The sequence below is a fragment of the Myotis davidii genome, unplaced genomic scaffold (genome assembly GCF_000327345.1).
Source record: "Myotis davidii unplaced genomic scaffold, ASM32734v1 scaffold102, whole genome shotgun sequence".
In the NCBI taxonomy this organism is placed as follows: domain Eukaryota; kingdom Metazoa; phylum Chordata; class Mammalia; order Chiroptera; family Vespertilionidae; genus Myotis; species Myotis davidii.
Window position 1 is genome coordinate 962,448 of NW_006293778.1, and position 13,280 is coordinate 975,727.

Sequence of the window (13,280 nt, forward strand, 5' to 3'; positions counted from 1 at the left end):
TCCGGGATGGCTGGCTCCTAACTGCTCACCTGCCTGCCTGATTGCCCTTAACCACTCTGCCTGCCTGATTGCCCCTAACCATTCTGCCTGCCTGATCGCCCCTAACCACTCACCTGCCTGATCACCCCTAACCACTCGCCTGCCTGCCTGATCACTCCTAACTGCCTCTGCCTGCCTGCCTCATCACCCCTAACCACTTGTCTGCATGCCTGATTGCCCCTAACTGCCTCTGCCTATCTGCCTGATTGCCCCTAACCACTTGCTTACCTGCCTGATAGCCCTGGTCTCTGATCATTCTGGTCGTTCCACCATTTCAGTCTCTGGGCTTTTATTATATAGGATGTGAGTTAAAGGGGGATACATATATTGTTACCATTTGTCAGAGATGGCTCCATGGGTGTAGAAAAGACAAATCAAGTAATTACCATTAATATTATTTATGGTCTTCAGGGCATAGATGTTGTATAATAGGATGTATATGTACTTTTTTCCCACTTAGGAAACAAACCATTTCCTTTTTCCTTCTATAGACTTAAACAATTTAAAACCCTTTTTAGCCCTGGCCAGTGTGGCTCAGTTAGTTGGAGCATCATCTCGTGTACTGAGGAGTCATGGGTTTGATTCCTGGTCAGGGCACATGCATAGGTCGCTGGTTTGATTCCCAGTTTGGGCGCATGCAGAAGGCAACCAAGTGATGTTTCTCTTCTACATCAAAGTTTCTCTTTCTTTCTCCCTCTTTCTTCCTTCTAAAATAAAGAAAATTTTTTTTTAGAAACTCTGTTTAGAATACTAAGAGGACCTTTAACTGAAGCACTACTTTTTTCTTTTAATGCAAAAGCTTTATTGTTTTATTTGGTCCAATGCATGGGAGAGGGCTTCAGGGTGGTTAAAAGAAAGGCTAGTGGTTTCAGGGAGAGGCTCAGGTAAAAGCCAGACACCAGGGGAATGCAGAGGGGCCTCTCAAAGGCCTCTGGGCTCCACAGGCTCCTAGTGATGCTTGAGATGAGCCTTTCGAAGAGATACTCGCCCAGCCCAGCCTGGGGGCCAGCAGCCTGCGGAGGAGAGTCAGGTGTCGCCCATCTTCTTGATGAGTTTCATCTGCTCACCCAGGAAGTGGTTCTCCAGGAAGTCACAGAGCTGAGAGTCTGCGAGGGTAGTGGGCAGAGCCCAGGGCCTGCAGCTCCACAAGGGCCTGGGTCAGGTTCCTCTCCAAGGCCAGGGCGGCTCCCATGGCGGCCTGAGTTTTGCCCACTCATCTGGGGAGGCTTCAGCACGTCCTGGAGAGAATGCGGCCACCTCGCTTGTTTTGCAACTTTAAGAGAAGCTTGGTGCCCTCTCGCTTCTTCTCCGCCAACTCGGGAAGAAGTGGCCCCCGCCCTCCAGAGCCACGTCGCCCCAGTGAAATGGAAGCCCAGGGAAAGGTAGGTGTGGGAGGCCCGCAGATGCAGGCTGGCCAGGCGGTTGACCGCAGCCTCCACCCCGGAGGAATAATTCTGATGAATTTGGGAGCTCATGGCTGTTCGGCAATAAGGAGTTAAAGCAGAAAAAAAAAATGGCGTATTGGCTGGTCCAGGAGGTGGTTCTGAAGGTGGTGACTGGATGAGATGCAGGAGAGTGGCCGGAGGCTGGACCAGTCCTTGGGTCTGTTCTGTCCAAACACCGTTGAAGCAAAAGACAGATCCGGGACCGCCGAGGGCACTGCCTCAAGCACTCCTTTTAATAGATATGAAAGTTAGTTCCTCACATGCAAGTCAGATGAAAAATTTATAGAGAGCAGGAAATAAACTTAATAAGGTGTTATATAATATGCATAATAAATATTAGCACAGTACATGAACCTAATGACAGCAACAAATTATAAAGCTTAGCATGCAATTAAAATCACTAATGGAACACTGTACGGAATGAGTTTATTCTTAGATCAGTCTAAGAGCAGCTATTTGGTGTCAGAGATGCCACTTGAACTAATGACACCCTCTTAAACTTATTTTTAATCACTCTGTCACGCAATAGCTACACTTCATGGATGTCTTCAGTTCTGTGTTTTAATATATGCTGTATATACTAATAAAACATATCCTCAAAGCAGAATGTCCACATAGCCAAGAGGCAATGATGAGATTTATACTCAAGTGAATTTTTCTGACATCAAACATCATCAATAATAGTATATCTACTTGTGATTTGCAAGCCAACAGTATTTTAGATTTAAAATGTAGGTCCCAAGAGCTGCCTGAAATTTGTCAGTTAATAAGTCCCTGCTGCCATGAAAACAGTTATGCTCTAAGGAAGCGATTTTAAACCGGTGTGCCGCAAGATTTTTTGAAACATGCAATGCTTGACTATTTAGTCAGGGGCACTGACCTCTTTTCCCTTAGATTGCCAAAAAAACCCAACAAAACAAAACAAAAACAACAACACCAAAAACAAAACAAAACAAATCAAAAAGATAACAGCTATATAATAGCTGTCCAGTGTGAATGAATCAAAATTTTACCTATTTTTTTTTGTCAGATTGGAAAAAAGTGTAATACATTCTGTGGTATGCCACAGAATTTTAGTAATTAGTTTATATGTACCTTGAGATGAAAAAGGTTGAAAATCACTGCCCTAAGATTTTGTTATTGTTTTACAAGGCTGTGCATTCTAGGCTCTATGTTTTCTGTCTCCCATCTGTCAGTATCATTTACCATCTTCACATGTACAACAAATTCTCCTCATCTTTCAAGACCCAGGTTAAATGACATATTTTCCTTGAAACTCTCTCCCAGTCCTCCCAGTTGGAAGTCACCTCTCCTGAATTGGAACTTGGTACTCCAATAGTACTTTTCACCACCTACTAGTAATATGTTTAGTATTCTGTGATTATTACATCCTTTGCATATTTTATAACTAACTATCTATAAATGTATACTCTATGTATCACATTATTTGCACATTTTCTTTATATTTTATTTCAGACTAAAAACAACACCACCCAAAACAAAACATTTAGGGGAGAGGTACTCCAGAAGTTGATACAGAAGCGAAAGAAGGCCTTGTTTCGCTTTGGTTTATAGGCTAGATATGGACATTTACAGAAGCACAGCACTTAAGTGGGGATATTTGAAAAATGACGGGGTGACAGTAGTTTTTGATGGTCTTGGCACATAGAAAAGCCACTTCTATGTGTAATTTTCAAAGTTGACGTCTGTTAACTCTAAATCCATGCCTGTATTTGAATGAGAAAAAAGGAATAAACTGTATTCAAGGAGGAAAGCTTACAGAGTCCATGGTAAAAATGAGGAGAGAGAATTTAGTGCTGATATTGAATTTGATCTGCTCATCATTAGAAACAGGGAGCCTTTCTAAGGCCATGGAAGTGTGCGCTCAGATCCCCCATTAAGAGAGAACCAGCTTCCAGATGTTGCAACTTTGGGAACCACCACAGCTTTCAATTCTAAGTTCACGGTCTTCTAAGATTGCTCATTGTCAGTAACAGCACAGCAGGGGTTCTGTAGAGCCAGGCCACTTCTGCCCAATACAGGACTCCTCTAATGGGCAGCCTTTGCTCTGGGGCTCCCCATTGGCCTGGCTGGGACTTTCTCAAGCTACATTGCTGTCTGAGGCTCTTCCTACCCATTCTCCTTCCTTCCCTCTCTGCTTTCACAATGTCAATCAGCATTGTGATACGAAGGCAAATGGCACTAGACTGTTATTATTCATAAAATTTGGGTCCTCAGTTAACCATAGGGAGTCCATTTCAGCAGATACATTCTTTTTTGGGACTCACATCAAATGACTGTCTTCTCAGGGTCCATATTGCTTGTTTCCTTAGAGCAGCGGTTCTCAACCTGTGGGTCGCGACCCCTTTGGCGGTTGAACGACCCTTTCACAGGGGTTGCCTAAGACCATCCTGCATATCAGATATTTACATTACGATTCATAACAGTAGCAACATTACTGTTACAAAGTAGCAATGAAAATGATTTTATGGTTGGGTCACAACATGAGGAGCTGTATTTAAAGGGCGAGAAGGCTGAGAACCACTGCCTTAGAGCATCTTTGATCCTAGGCCCGAGTGTTCACTTTTTCATTAGATTCTGGGATCTAGTTTATTATTCTTAATTATTATAATTACTTTGACTTAATCAGGATCCAGTTCTGTTACCTGCAACCAAATAATCTTGACAGATACACACATCTTTGTGGGTGGGCATGTGGGCTGCCAGGAGCTTATATTGTAACCATGGCAGATGATTCTGAAATTTTTTTGCATGATGACATGACAAGTTCTTTTAGAGAAGATTTCAGTTAGTAACAGTGTTTGGGGAAAATGTGTGTCCTTTTTATTAACAAAAGAGATTTTTTTTTTTGTGGGCTTTCTTTTTGAGGCACATTTAGTTTTTCTGCTGGTTTTATGTATTTATAGGTATTCTCAGAGCTATTTATTTTATGTGAAAAAGATAGATTACTCATAATTTGTCATTTTCAAAAAGAGAGAACATAAGGCTTTCTTTGAGGGAAAGGTTTGCACTATTTACCACTCCGTCCCCCAGTGTTATCTGAGGTTGTATATCCTGTATATACAACAAAACTACCCAGCCTCTGTCTTCATAAGGGAGAAAGCCAGAGGTACTTTCAGGTTGTTTTCTTTGATGTCTTGGTATGGAGATATGCTCACAGATAATGACAATGGCTTCAGGCCATCCAGTGTTTGAACTTGTTTGAGTTGAACTATATGACTCCTACCAGCCAGGGTGCTGTGTTTTCCCCATCTGTGAAGTGCTATTCTCATTTCCTGTGTTCGATAAATGATAATGACTGACCTTGAAATGTACGGGGCTAAAATGCTAGGTAAACAGTAAACAATAGCAGTGAATCCATGAGATCACAGTCTAAGTTGGGCGCCCTCTGCATTCTTCAGCACTTTATTGTTGGTTCAGTTATTGGTTTTCAAATTGCCTGACGCAATCCTTGGATCATGTGAAGTAAGCCTTTCCAAATCATAGGTTCAATAGCACCTATCATTTGTTGAGTCCAATGTGCCAGGCATTGTATCAGGTGGTTTGTAAAATGCGTGTTCTATTTTCACCAATGTGCTGAATAAATATTGTTATCACCACTTGTAGACAAGGGAACAGTGTTTCAAAGTTTTCTGATTTGATAAAGGTTTCCCTACTCTACTTTTTTGACATTTATTCAAATAAAAGATATTTTAGTCCTGGACATTTGTACAGAGATTTCACATAAGACTTGATAAATAATGGGATTAATGAAGACCCTTGCATATATAGCCCTTGCTTCAATCATTTTGAAATCTCAAACTCTTTGCCCCCAATCTTTGATCACATCCAGCATCCAACACCTTTTCCAAGTCAGAAATCTGAAAGTCATCCTGAACTTTCCTTTTTAAAAATCTCTTTTTGTCAATCAGTTATCAAGTCTTGTCAAAAATATAATTTGAATATGACGATTTTTCCTCCTATTGCCATTGCTATAGTTCAATTCACCATTATCTCCTCCTCTCAATGATGGGGTTATGGCAACAATATTCTAGCTGTACCTCAAAGGAAATATTTCAGTAATCTATGCTCATCTAGGCCTTTTGGAGCCATGCATTTTTGGAAATGACATATAGTTTTAGGGGAATCTAGAGCAGAGTGGGGTTGAGAGATAATGGGTGGTCATAGACCTGGATGGGGGAAGAGTATAGATGGGGGTGGTTCATTTTAGTGGCAGTCTAAAATAATTATGGAACCCTTTGAAACAAGGGTGAGAAATTAAATTATTAATCAGGAAATGGAGATGGCGTTGGATTCTGGGCTTCACAGATTAGTGTGTCACACTGCAGAGGCTAGGTAAGGTATTAGGAGAACAATGAGAGGTCAGCAATATATGAGGAGAAAAGAAGAAAATTTGGAGAGATAAGATGATCATTTTCCTAACATTTACCAAGTTCTAAGTAAGACATGTTTGCTGATATGTGTAAAGGTCATATTCTCCCTTATATGGTATCAAGGTCTTTCCAGGTTGAAGGTAGACTCAAAGTGGCTGGGCCAATATAGAGCTTTAGGAGCCAAGAGCTTGAAGCCTGAGTATCTGTGAGTTTTTAGTAATGTTATTTGGTCAGACTTTTTCCTTAGCAAGAAATTTGAAAGGGACCAATATTGTGCCTAAATAAGTTGGGTTATCCTATTTTGGATTGTCTAAAGCAGTGGTTCTCAACCTTCCTAATGCTGCGACCCTTTAATACAGTTCCTCATGTTGTGGTGACCCCCAATTTCATTGTTACAAATTGAACATAAGTGATTACTCACAAAAACAATATTATATATGTGTTTTCCGATGGTCTTAGGCGACCCCTGTGAGGTCGTTTGACCCCCAAAGGGATTGCGCCCACAGGTTGAGAACAGCTGGTCTAAAGACAGAATAGAAGATAAGTAATGGAGTTATAGATAGCCAGATTAGGTTAGATTTTTACAAAGATAAAACAAAAGAAGGTTGGTTTACATTAAAATGGTCTTAGAAGCTGAGGGATTGGTCACTGTAAGTGAAACAATGTTTAGATAGAATCCACAAGGCTCAGGCTCATGGTTTTTGCTAACTCACTATGGATTATATTTACCCAGAGTTCTAGTTTATTGTGTAGTAGATAGAGTCTTGGGGGACAGGTACAAACAGTGGATTCCCTATCAAATGGCACACTCAGCCTGGGAGAGAAACATTATGGGTCTCTCAGCCAGAATGAAACAGTATTTCATTGAAAACGTTCTCACTCTAAACTTACAGGGATCCTGATTTCTAAATTGGTTTCAATTAAATATATTTTTTTCCCTTCTAAGAAAACAATATACATCTATAATCTCTTCTAACTCTTGGCAGATCTGTGATGCTATAGCACTCCACACCTTCCCAGTGGCTGCAATTACACACATCAAATTTCAGGATGGACGACAAGGTAAGATTCTGGAGGTAAAAGGCTACCACTTATGGTCCCCATTTTGCTCTCATGTATCACAGCCTTTTATTGTCAGGAATTATTTAGAGAAACAGCCATCAGCTAACAAAACCATCTGTTCGTTAACAACAGCAAAGTATGAGGCTATTTCAAAATGGCATGGGGCATTCCAAGTTAAGGGCAGACGGGTGCCAACTATTTTTTTCCCCTCCAGTCTTCCCTTGTTGAAAAAGAATGCATTTGTTATCAAAGCCAGTTTGGCTAATGTGCTTTCACCTCATCGTATCTAGAAATCAAAGCTCCCTAGAAAGTTATTTGAGGGTATGTTCTCCCTCTGGAGCCCATCTTGCTCCAGCCATGCTGATAGGAATTTCATGTGTGTGTCAAGAAGACAAAATAGCCTTTATGCCGTTCAACCACCACGTCCTACTCAGAACATGGTAAATGTTGGGAAAACGGAGACATGGACAGACTTAGGAAAATTCTTCACCTTTGTGCTTTCCTACACTACTCCATTACTTTTTCCAGCTGGGGGAGGAGGGGTGGTAGATGAAGAATCTCTGTACTCCTCCCTTCCCCTCAGCCAGATAGTTTCCCAAATCAGCTAAATATAACTCCATTTATTGTCATGCTAAAACGTTCTATTTAGCTGTGTTTAACTGGATATCATGATTCCATGGGCTGACCTTTCGCTCCTGGGAAGTCGTTTTAAATTCAATCCCGGCAAAGGAAAATCCTTCCCATTCGTTGGCTGTGAAAGGTCACAAGTGAAATGTGTTTTGATGGTATCTGCCTATGGTTTAATTCTCAGTAAACTTGAGCACTAACTGGGCCTCAATTGTGCTTTGTCTTGGGAATCTGAGTTCTAAGAAGCCTGGGAGAGCTGAGGGGGAGACGTGGGGCAGAGTTGCTGGCATCAGCCAGGGGTACACAAAGGTACCAGCTGAAAGGTGAGGTATATGGTGCTAAGTTAGGTCAATGCTGCCTCCCTTCTGAGTTGATGGGGGATTCAGACTAAAATATATAGTTTCTCTCCCTGTTTCATTCGATCTCTCTGAGAGGGACATTTCCCACTTTCTGGGAGGCAGAGAGGGCTTAGGGTGAGATAGGGAAGGAACTAGAAGTGTGTGAACCAGTCAAGAGGAAATTGGAGTATCCTGAAAATTTAGCCATTTCAGGGTCCAAAGTATAGACTCAATGTTCCAAGTTTGAATATTTCCCTTTTATGACCCCTTTCTCTTTACAGTTCAGTAGCACTTCAGTCTCTTGTGAGTTCCTCACCATTATCGTTATGCTAATTTTTAACTGAATAAAATACTTTGATTAAGTTCTATCAAAGAATACCCTCTTTTAAAAAAATCCTATTTTACTAAGCAATATTTAGAATTTATGAGATTTATGAAGAGTTCAGTGGATGGGATATTGGGGTGAAGTTTCTGGATTTTTCTTTGGTTTGGTTTTTACTCTGTTTCAACTTTTTAGTGACTCTATGCCATAATCTTTCAATCAAGTGTTGTAATACCTGGCTTCTTTCTAACTGAGGAAGAAGCCCAGAGAACAGCCTGTCCTCCCCACCACCCCATTCCTCTATTACACAACACTATACTCTCCTCATCAAGTATTCAATGTTCCCTGAACACAGCTTGCAAGTCTGTACTTCCTTGCCTCTGTTTATGTTACTTCCTCTTCCTGGGATGTCTTCATTTTTACCATCAAAGTTCTATTCATACATAAAGACCAAAATGTCACTTTCTGCAAAGCCTTTGCTCTTCCCACCTGTGGAGAAGGCAAGGATGGCTTCCATAACACTTTGTATTGGTTATACTTTTTTCCACTGGGGTACATCTGTGTGTCTCCCACTCAATCCAGCTCCCTGAGGGCAGAAGCCGGGTCTTCGTTATCTTCATGCCCCAGTGCCTACCTCAGGGATTACTCCAGGAAGAGGAGCCTTTAGCCTTCCTATCACAGAATGATGTAGGCTTTTGATATTCAGGTGAAGAAATGAAATTATGTTTCTTATAACAAATGTATCTTGAGAGTTCGTAGCAGCCACAGGAATAAGTAGGAAGCAAAACACACATTCTCTAAAAGCAGTAAGGGCAGTTTTCTAGTAATAAATGAGAAAAATCTACTTGCCTTCTTTTTGTTGCTTCCGCCTCCTCTTTTTTAAAAAAAATTCCTGGTTATCGGGAAAACCCTTAGAATGTTAGTAGAGTTCAGATGGGAGGAAATGGGGATGCCTCTGAAAGGTAGGGTGGAGGCTGTTACATTTGGCTTCATTTCCCCAGTTTCTGATTTTCTTCTCCCTTCCTAGGTCTTTCACCCAGCAAACAGTAGGCCAGCTCTGATTCCTGAGTATTCTTGAGAGGAGAAAACAGTAGGCAATATGTAAACCCCTAAATTAAGCCATGTTTTATAGAAAGAGTATTTGGTAATCCAAGTACAGGTGTTAGAACAACTGTGTTCTCTTCTCTTTTCCCATCAATGAGATCTGACATTTAGTGACTCAGGTGTTGATCCTGGGTGTCCATGTAACTCCCAAATCCATCCTCAGGGTTGAGATCTTGGTATAACTCATTGAATCTATCAGTATTGTTGGTTTATATAATCCAGGTTGGGTTAAGCAGAAAGACTCCCCAATTTCCTGGTGAGTCAGAAACTCTGGCTTGAATACTACACAACTAGAAGCAATGGCTAACTATGCTACAAGAACCTTTGCGGGCAAAAGTATGACTCCTGTCATTCCACGCCTCAACTCCATTGCGTAACAAACACAGGGCAGCAATCAGCAATGACAGAAGGGACTAGACACCAGAAACTTTGCTCTTTTGCCCTCTAAGACTTGGAAAGATTAGCCACATGTTCTCTAGAATAGAAATTTCACAGGACTTCTTCTTCACATTGTTTACTTTTGAATACAAGTATTATATGGCGACACTTGATTAGTGGATTCTGGGTCTGGATCCATCTTAGCAGCTAAGGAGTTGAGGATACTTGTTTTCTGGTTTCTAACTTGAGAACTTGACATTCATAAGGCAGAAAGTTTTTCAAATATTACAAGAGCTCTCAAAAGGCTGTAAGCAACTATAAAATGTGGCAAAAATCTATCAGGAGATTTTTGCCACATTTTATAGTAATGCCTTGTAAGGCATTACTATTTTTATTTTAACCAGTATAAGACAATATATTATACTAATTTCCTCAGTCTGTCTGGTAATTTACTAGTACGTGAAACTTTTCTGGGGCTTGGGCCTGAGACCACCCTTCCCATCTCTGGCATATCTCTTTCCTAGTGAAGGACACTGCTGTATATTACCTTTCTCATATCATCTCTTTTCTTAAATTCATTCTCTCACATATTGGGGGAAGTGTTGATGCATGGGACATGTCTTCTACTGGTTACTTCTAGTTGGGACTCTACATACCATCCCCTTTGAGATGGGACCTTCAGTTGCCAATAATTTTCTAAACTATGCCTTAGCTCAGGACGCTCTTTCAATAATATGTCCTTGATTCTCTGGGCTGCCCTTTAAGACCAACCACTATAGCAAAATGAGTTCATCCTAGTCCTGTCAAGTCTTTATAAGAGCATCTCTGCTCTGTTATAGCTTGAATTTTCTCCATGCTGACTCTGTCTTGACAAGGGTCAAAGTAAGAGGTAAGTGTAAAAATAGAGAGCTGCCAATGTAGATTTTTCAAATTAAAATAAATTCATGCTGCTGAGTGATTTCAGATATGCTATGAGCTCCTCAAAGGCTAGAACCATGTCTTATCATTGACCATCTCTGTATTCCTAGTGCTTAGTATTGCATCTGACATGCAGCAGACATACAATTCATTTTTGCTGAATAAATGAATTAGTGAATGAATGAGTGAATGCAGACTGGATAAAGGCCACCAGTGTATTTCAGCATCACAGACCACTCATTCATTCATTTAGCAAACCTTTTTTGAGAAGTTGCTTTTATGTACAAAGTACTATACTAGATACCATAACCCTAATGAAATAAACCTAATGTTACTAGATATCATAACCCTAGCTGAAATAACCCTTATGTTACTAATAATTACAACCATAGTACAATAGCCAACATTTACTATATACATACTAGTTGATAAGCACTAAGCAGTTCCATAAATATTTATTTAATTCTCACAACAACCCTGTGAGGCAAAACCACGATTATGATTATTTCCAGTTACAGAGGAAAGAACTGATTCTCCGCAAGGTTAAGTAAGTGAAAACAAGTTGGGGATATGGTGTTTACACAGTAAAGTTGGGAAGGCACAAGAGCCATCTGGAATGTCTTAAATATCACAGGGCAACACATTTGCAGTACTCAAATTCCATTCAAAAAGTCCTTTAGGCCACGCTCGCTCCCATCACCGCGCTCCGCTCCGCTCCGGTCCCGCTCGACTCCGCGCTCACCATGGCCTCCATCCAGCAGCTGGTCGGGAGATGGCGCTTAGTGGAGAGCAAAGGCTTCCACGAGTACGGAACTAGGCGTGGGGATGGCTCTGCGGAAAATGGGCGCCATGGCCAAGCCAGACTGTGTCATCACTTCCGACGGCACACACCTCACCGTCAAAACCGAGAGCACGTTGAAGACCACCCAGTTCTCATGCAACCTGGGAGAGAAGTTTGAAGAGGCCACAGCAGATGGCAGGAAAACTCAGACCGTCTGCAACTTCGTCAACGGCGCGCTGGTCCAGCACCAGGAGTGGGACGGGAAGGACAGCACCATCACGCGGCGGCTGGAGGGCGGGAAGCTAGTGGTGGAATGCGTCATGAACAATCTCAACTGTACTCGGGTCTATCAGAAAGTGGAGTAAGAATTCCATCATCCTTCCAGGCGGGAATTAGCCATGAGGATAAATAAGCTCAGTTCAATGAGCAAATCTCTCCACGCTTTTTTCCCCCATTACCGTGTTCAGTTATCACAACCATTTTACATGCAACTATTTCTGAGTTGGTTTAATTAAGATCGACTGTTTCGTTAGTAAATAAATGTGCTTATGCTTAAAAAAAAAAGTCCTTTAGTGCTAAATGGATACAGGCAGGGAATCAGAACTTACCTGATGACCTTTATGCAACCTGTATTTTAGCAGTAGGGAACTCTGCCTCATTCATCCATTCATTCCTTCAACAAATGTGAATGGCACACCTACTTTATGCCAGGAACTATACTTAGCATTGGGATAGGGTGGAGGAGGTGAGAGAGGAGAGACAAACATGTAAATAGAATATTGTAATTCATGAAAGGGATATAATAAAGGTAGGAAGATATTTCAAAGGAATATTTTTTTTCAGGTTTGAATTTAATTTAATTAATTTATTTTTAACTTTCCTTTTTCTTCTTTTTTTCAAAATTTAAATTCTTTAATGTTTAAAGTATTACATAAGTCTCTTTTCCCCCCATTGACCTCTCCCCAGACGCTCCCCCACCCCCAGCACATGCCCTTACCCCCCTACTGTCTCTGTTCATTGGTTATGCTCATATGCATGTGCTGGGGTCCAACCCCAGCAGGTCCAGGGGTCCCCAAAGGTGTGGACGGAGTCGGCGAAGAAGGAATGGCACGGAGACAGCGTTCAGTTGATCAGCAGCCTTGCCAGGATCTCTAGCCACAATCTCCAGCCAAGTTCTGTGTCCATGTTCTCTTGCTAGGTTCTCCAGCTAGGTTCTCCAGGTTCTCCAGCCAGGTTCTGTAGCCAGGTTCTGTCCAGGATCTTTTGCCATGTTCTCTCCAGCGAAGTTCTTCTGTCTCTAGGTTCTGTGTAGGTTCTGTCTTCTAAATTCTGTGTCTTGTTGTCTTGTTACATCTGTATTTATACCAGTTGATTCAATCCTATCAATCTCTATTCCAAAGGTTAGGACGTTTCTTATCTCCATTCCAGGGAATAAAGATTATGTAGCTTAAGCATGATTGTTCATAGTTAAAGAGATTAATTACCCACCTGGCACTTAGTGAAGGGGTTTTATTCCCTCCCTAACTTCAGGGGAAATCTCTACCTGGGGAAACAACCTTTCTCGGAGAGGTGACCTTGGTTAAAACACATAGTGCCAAGAAGGTGAGCAAATATATTAAGAACAGTATGCCATATATGCCAGGTCCCTTGAAACAGCAAGGATGGACCGGCTCCCGGCATGCATGCATACAAGTCTTTTGGTTGATCTCTTACCACACCCCTTCCCTGCCTTCCCTCTTAGGTTGGACAGTTTGTTTGATGGTTCTATTACTCTGGCTCTATTTTTGTTCATCAGTTTATGTTGATCATTATATTCCACAAATGAGTGAAATCATGTGATATTTATTTTCTCCAACCGGTTTATTTCACTTA

The 13,280-nt window shown here is 41.4% G+C and overlaps 1 pseudogene; it reads left to right on the forward strand.

Moving 5' to 3' along the window:
• Positions 1-11,311: 11,311 nt before the first annotated feature.
• On the forward strand, positions 11,312-11,972 carry LOC102775266 (annotated as a pseudogene).
• Positions 11,973-13,280: the final 1,308 nt, after the last annotated feature.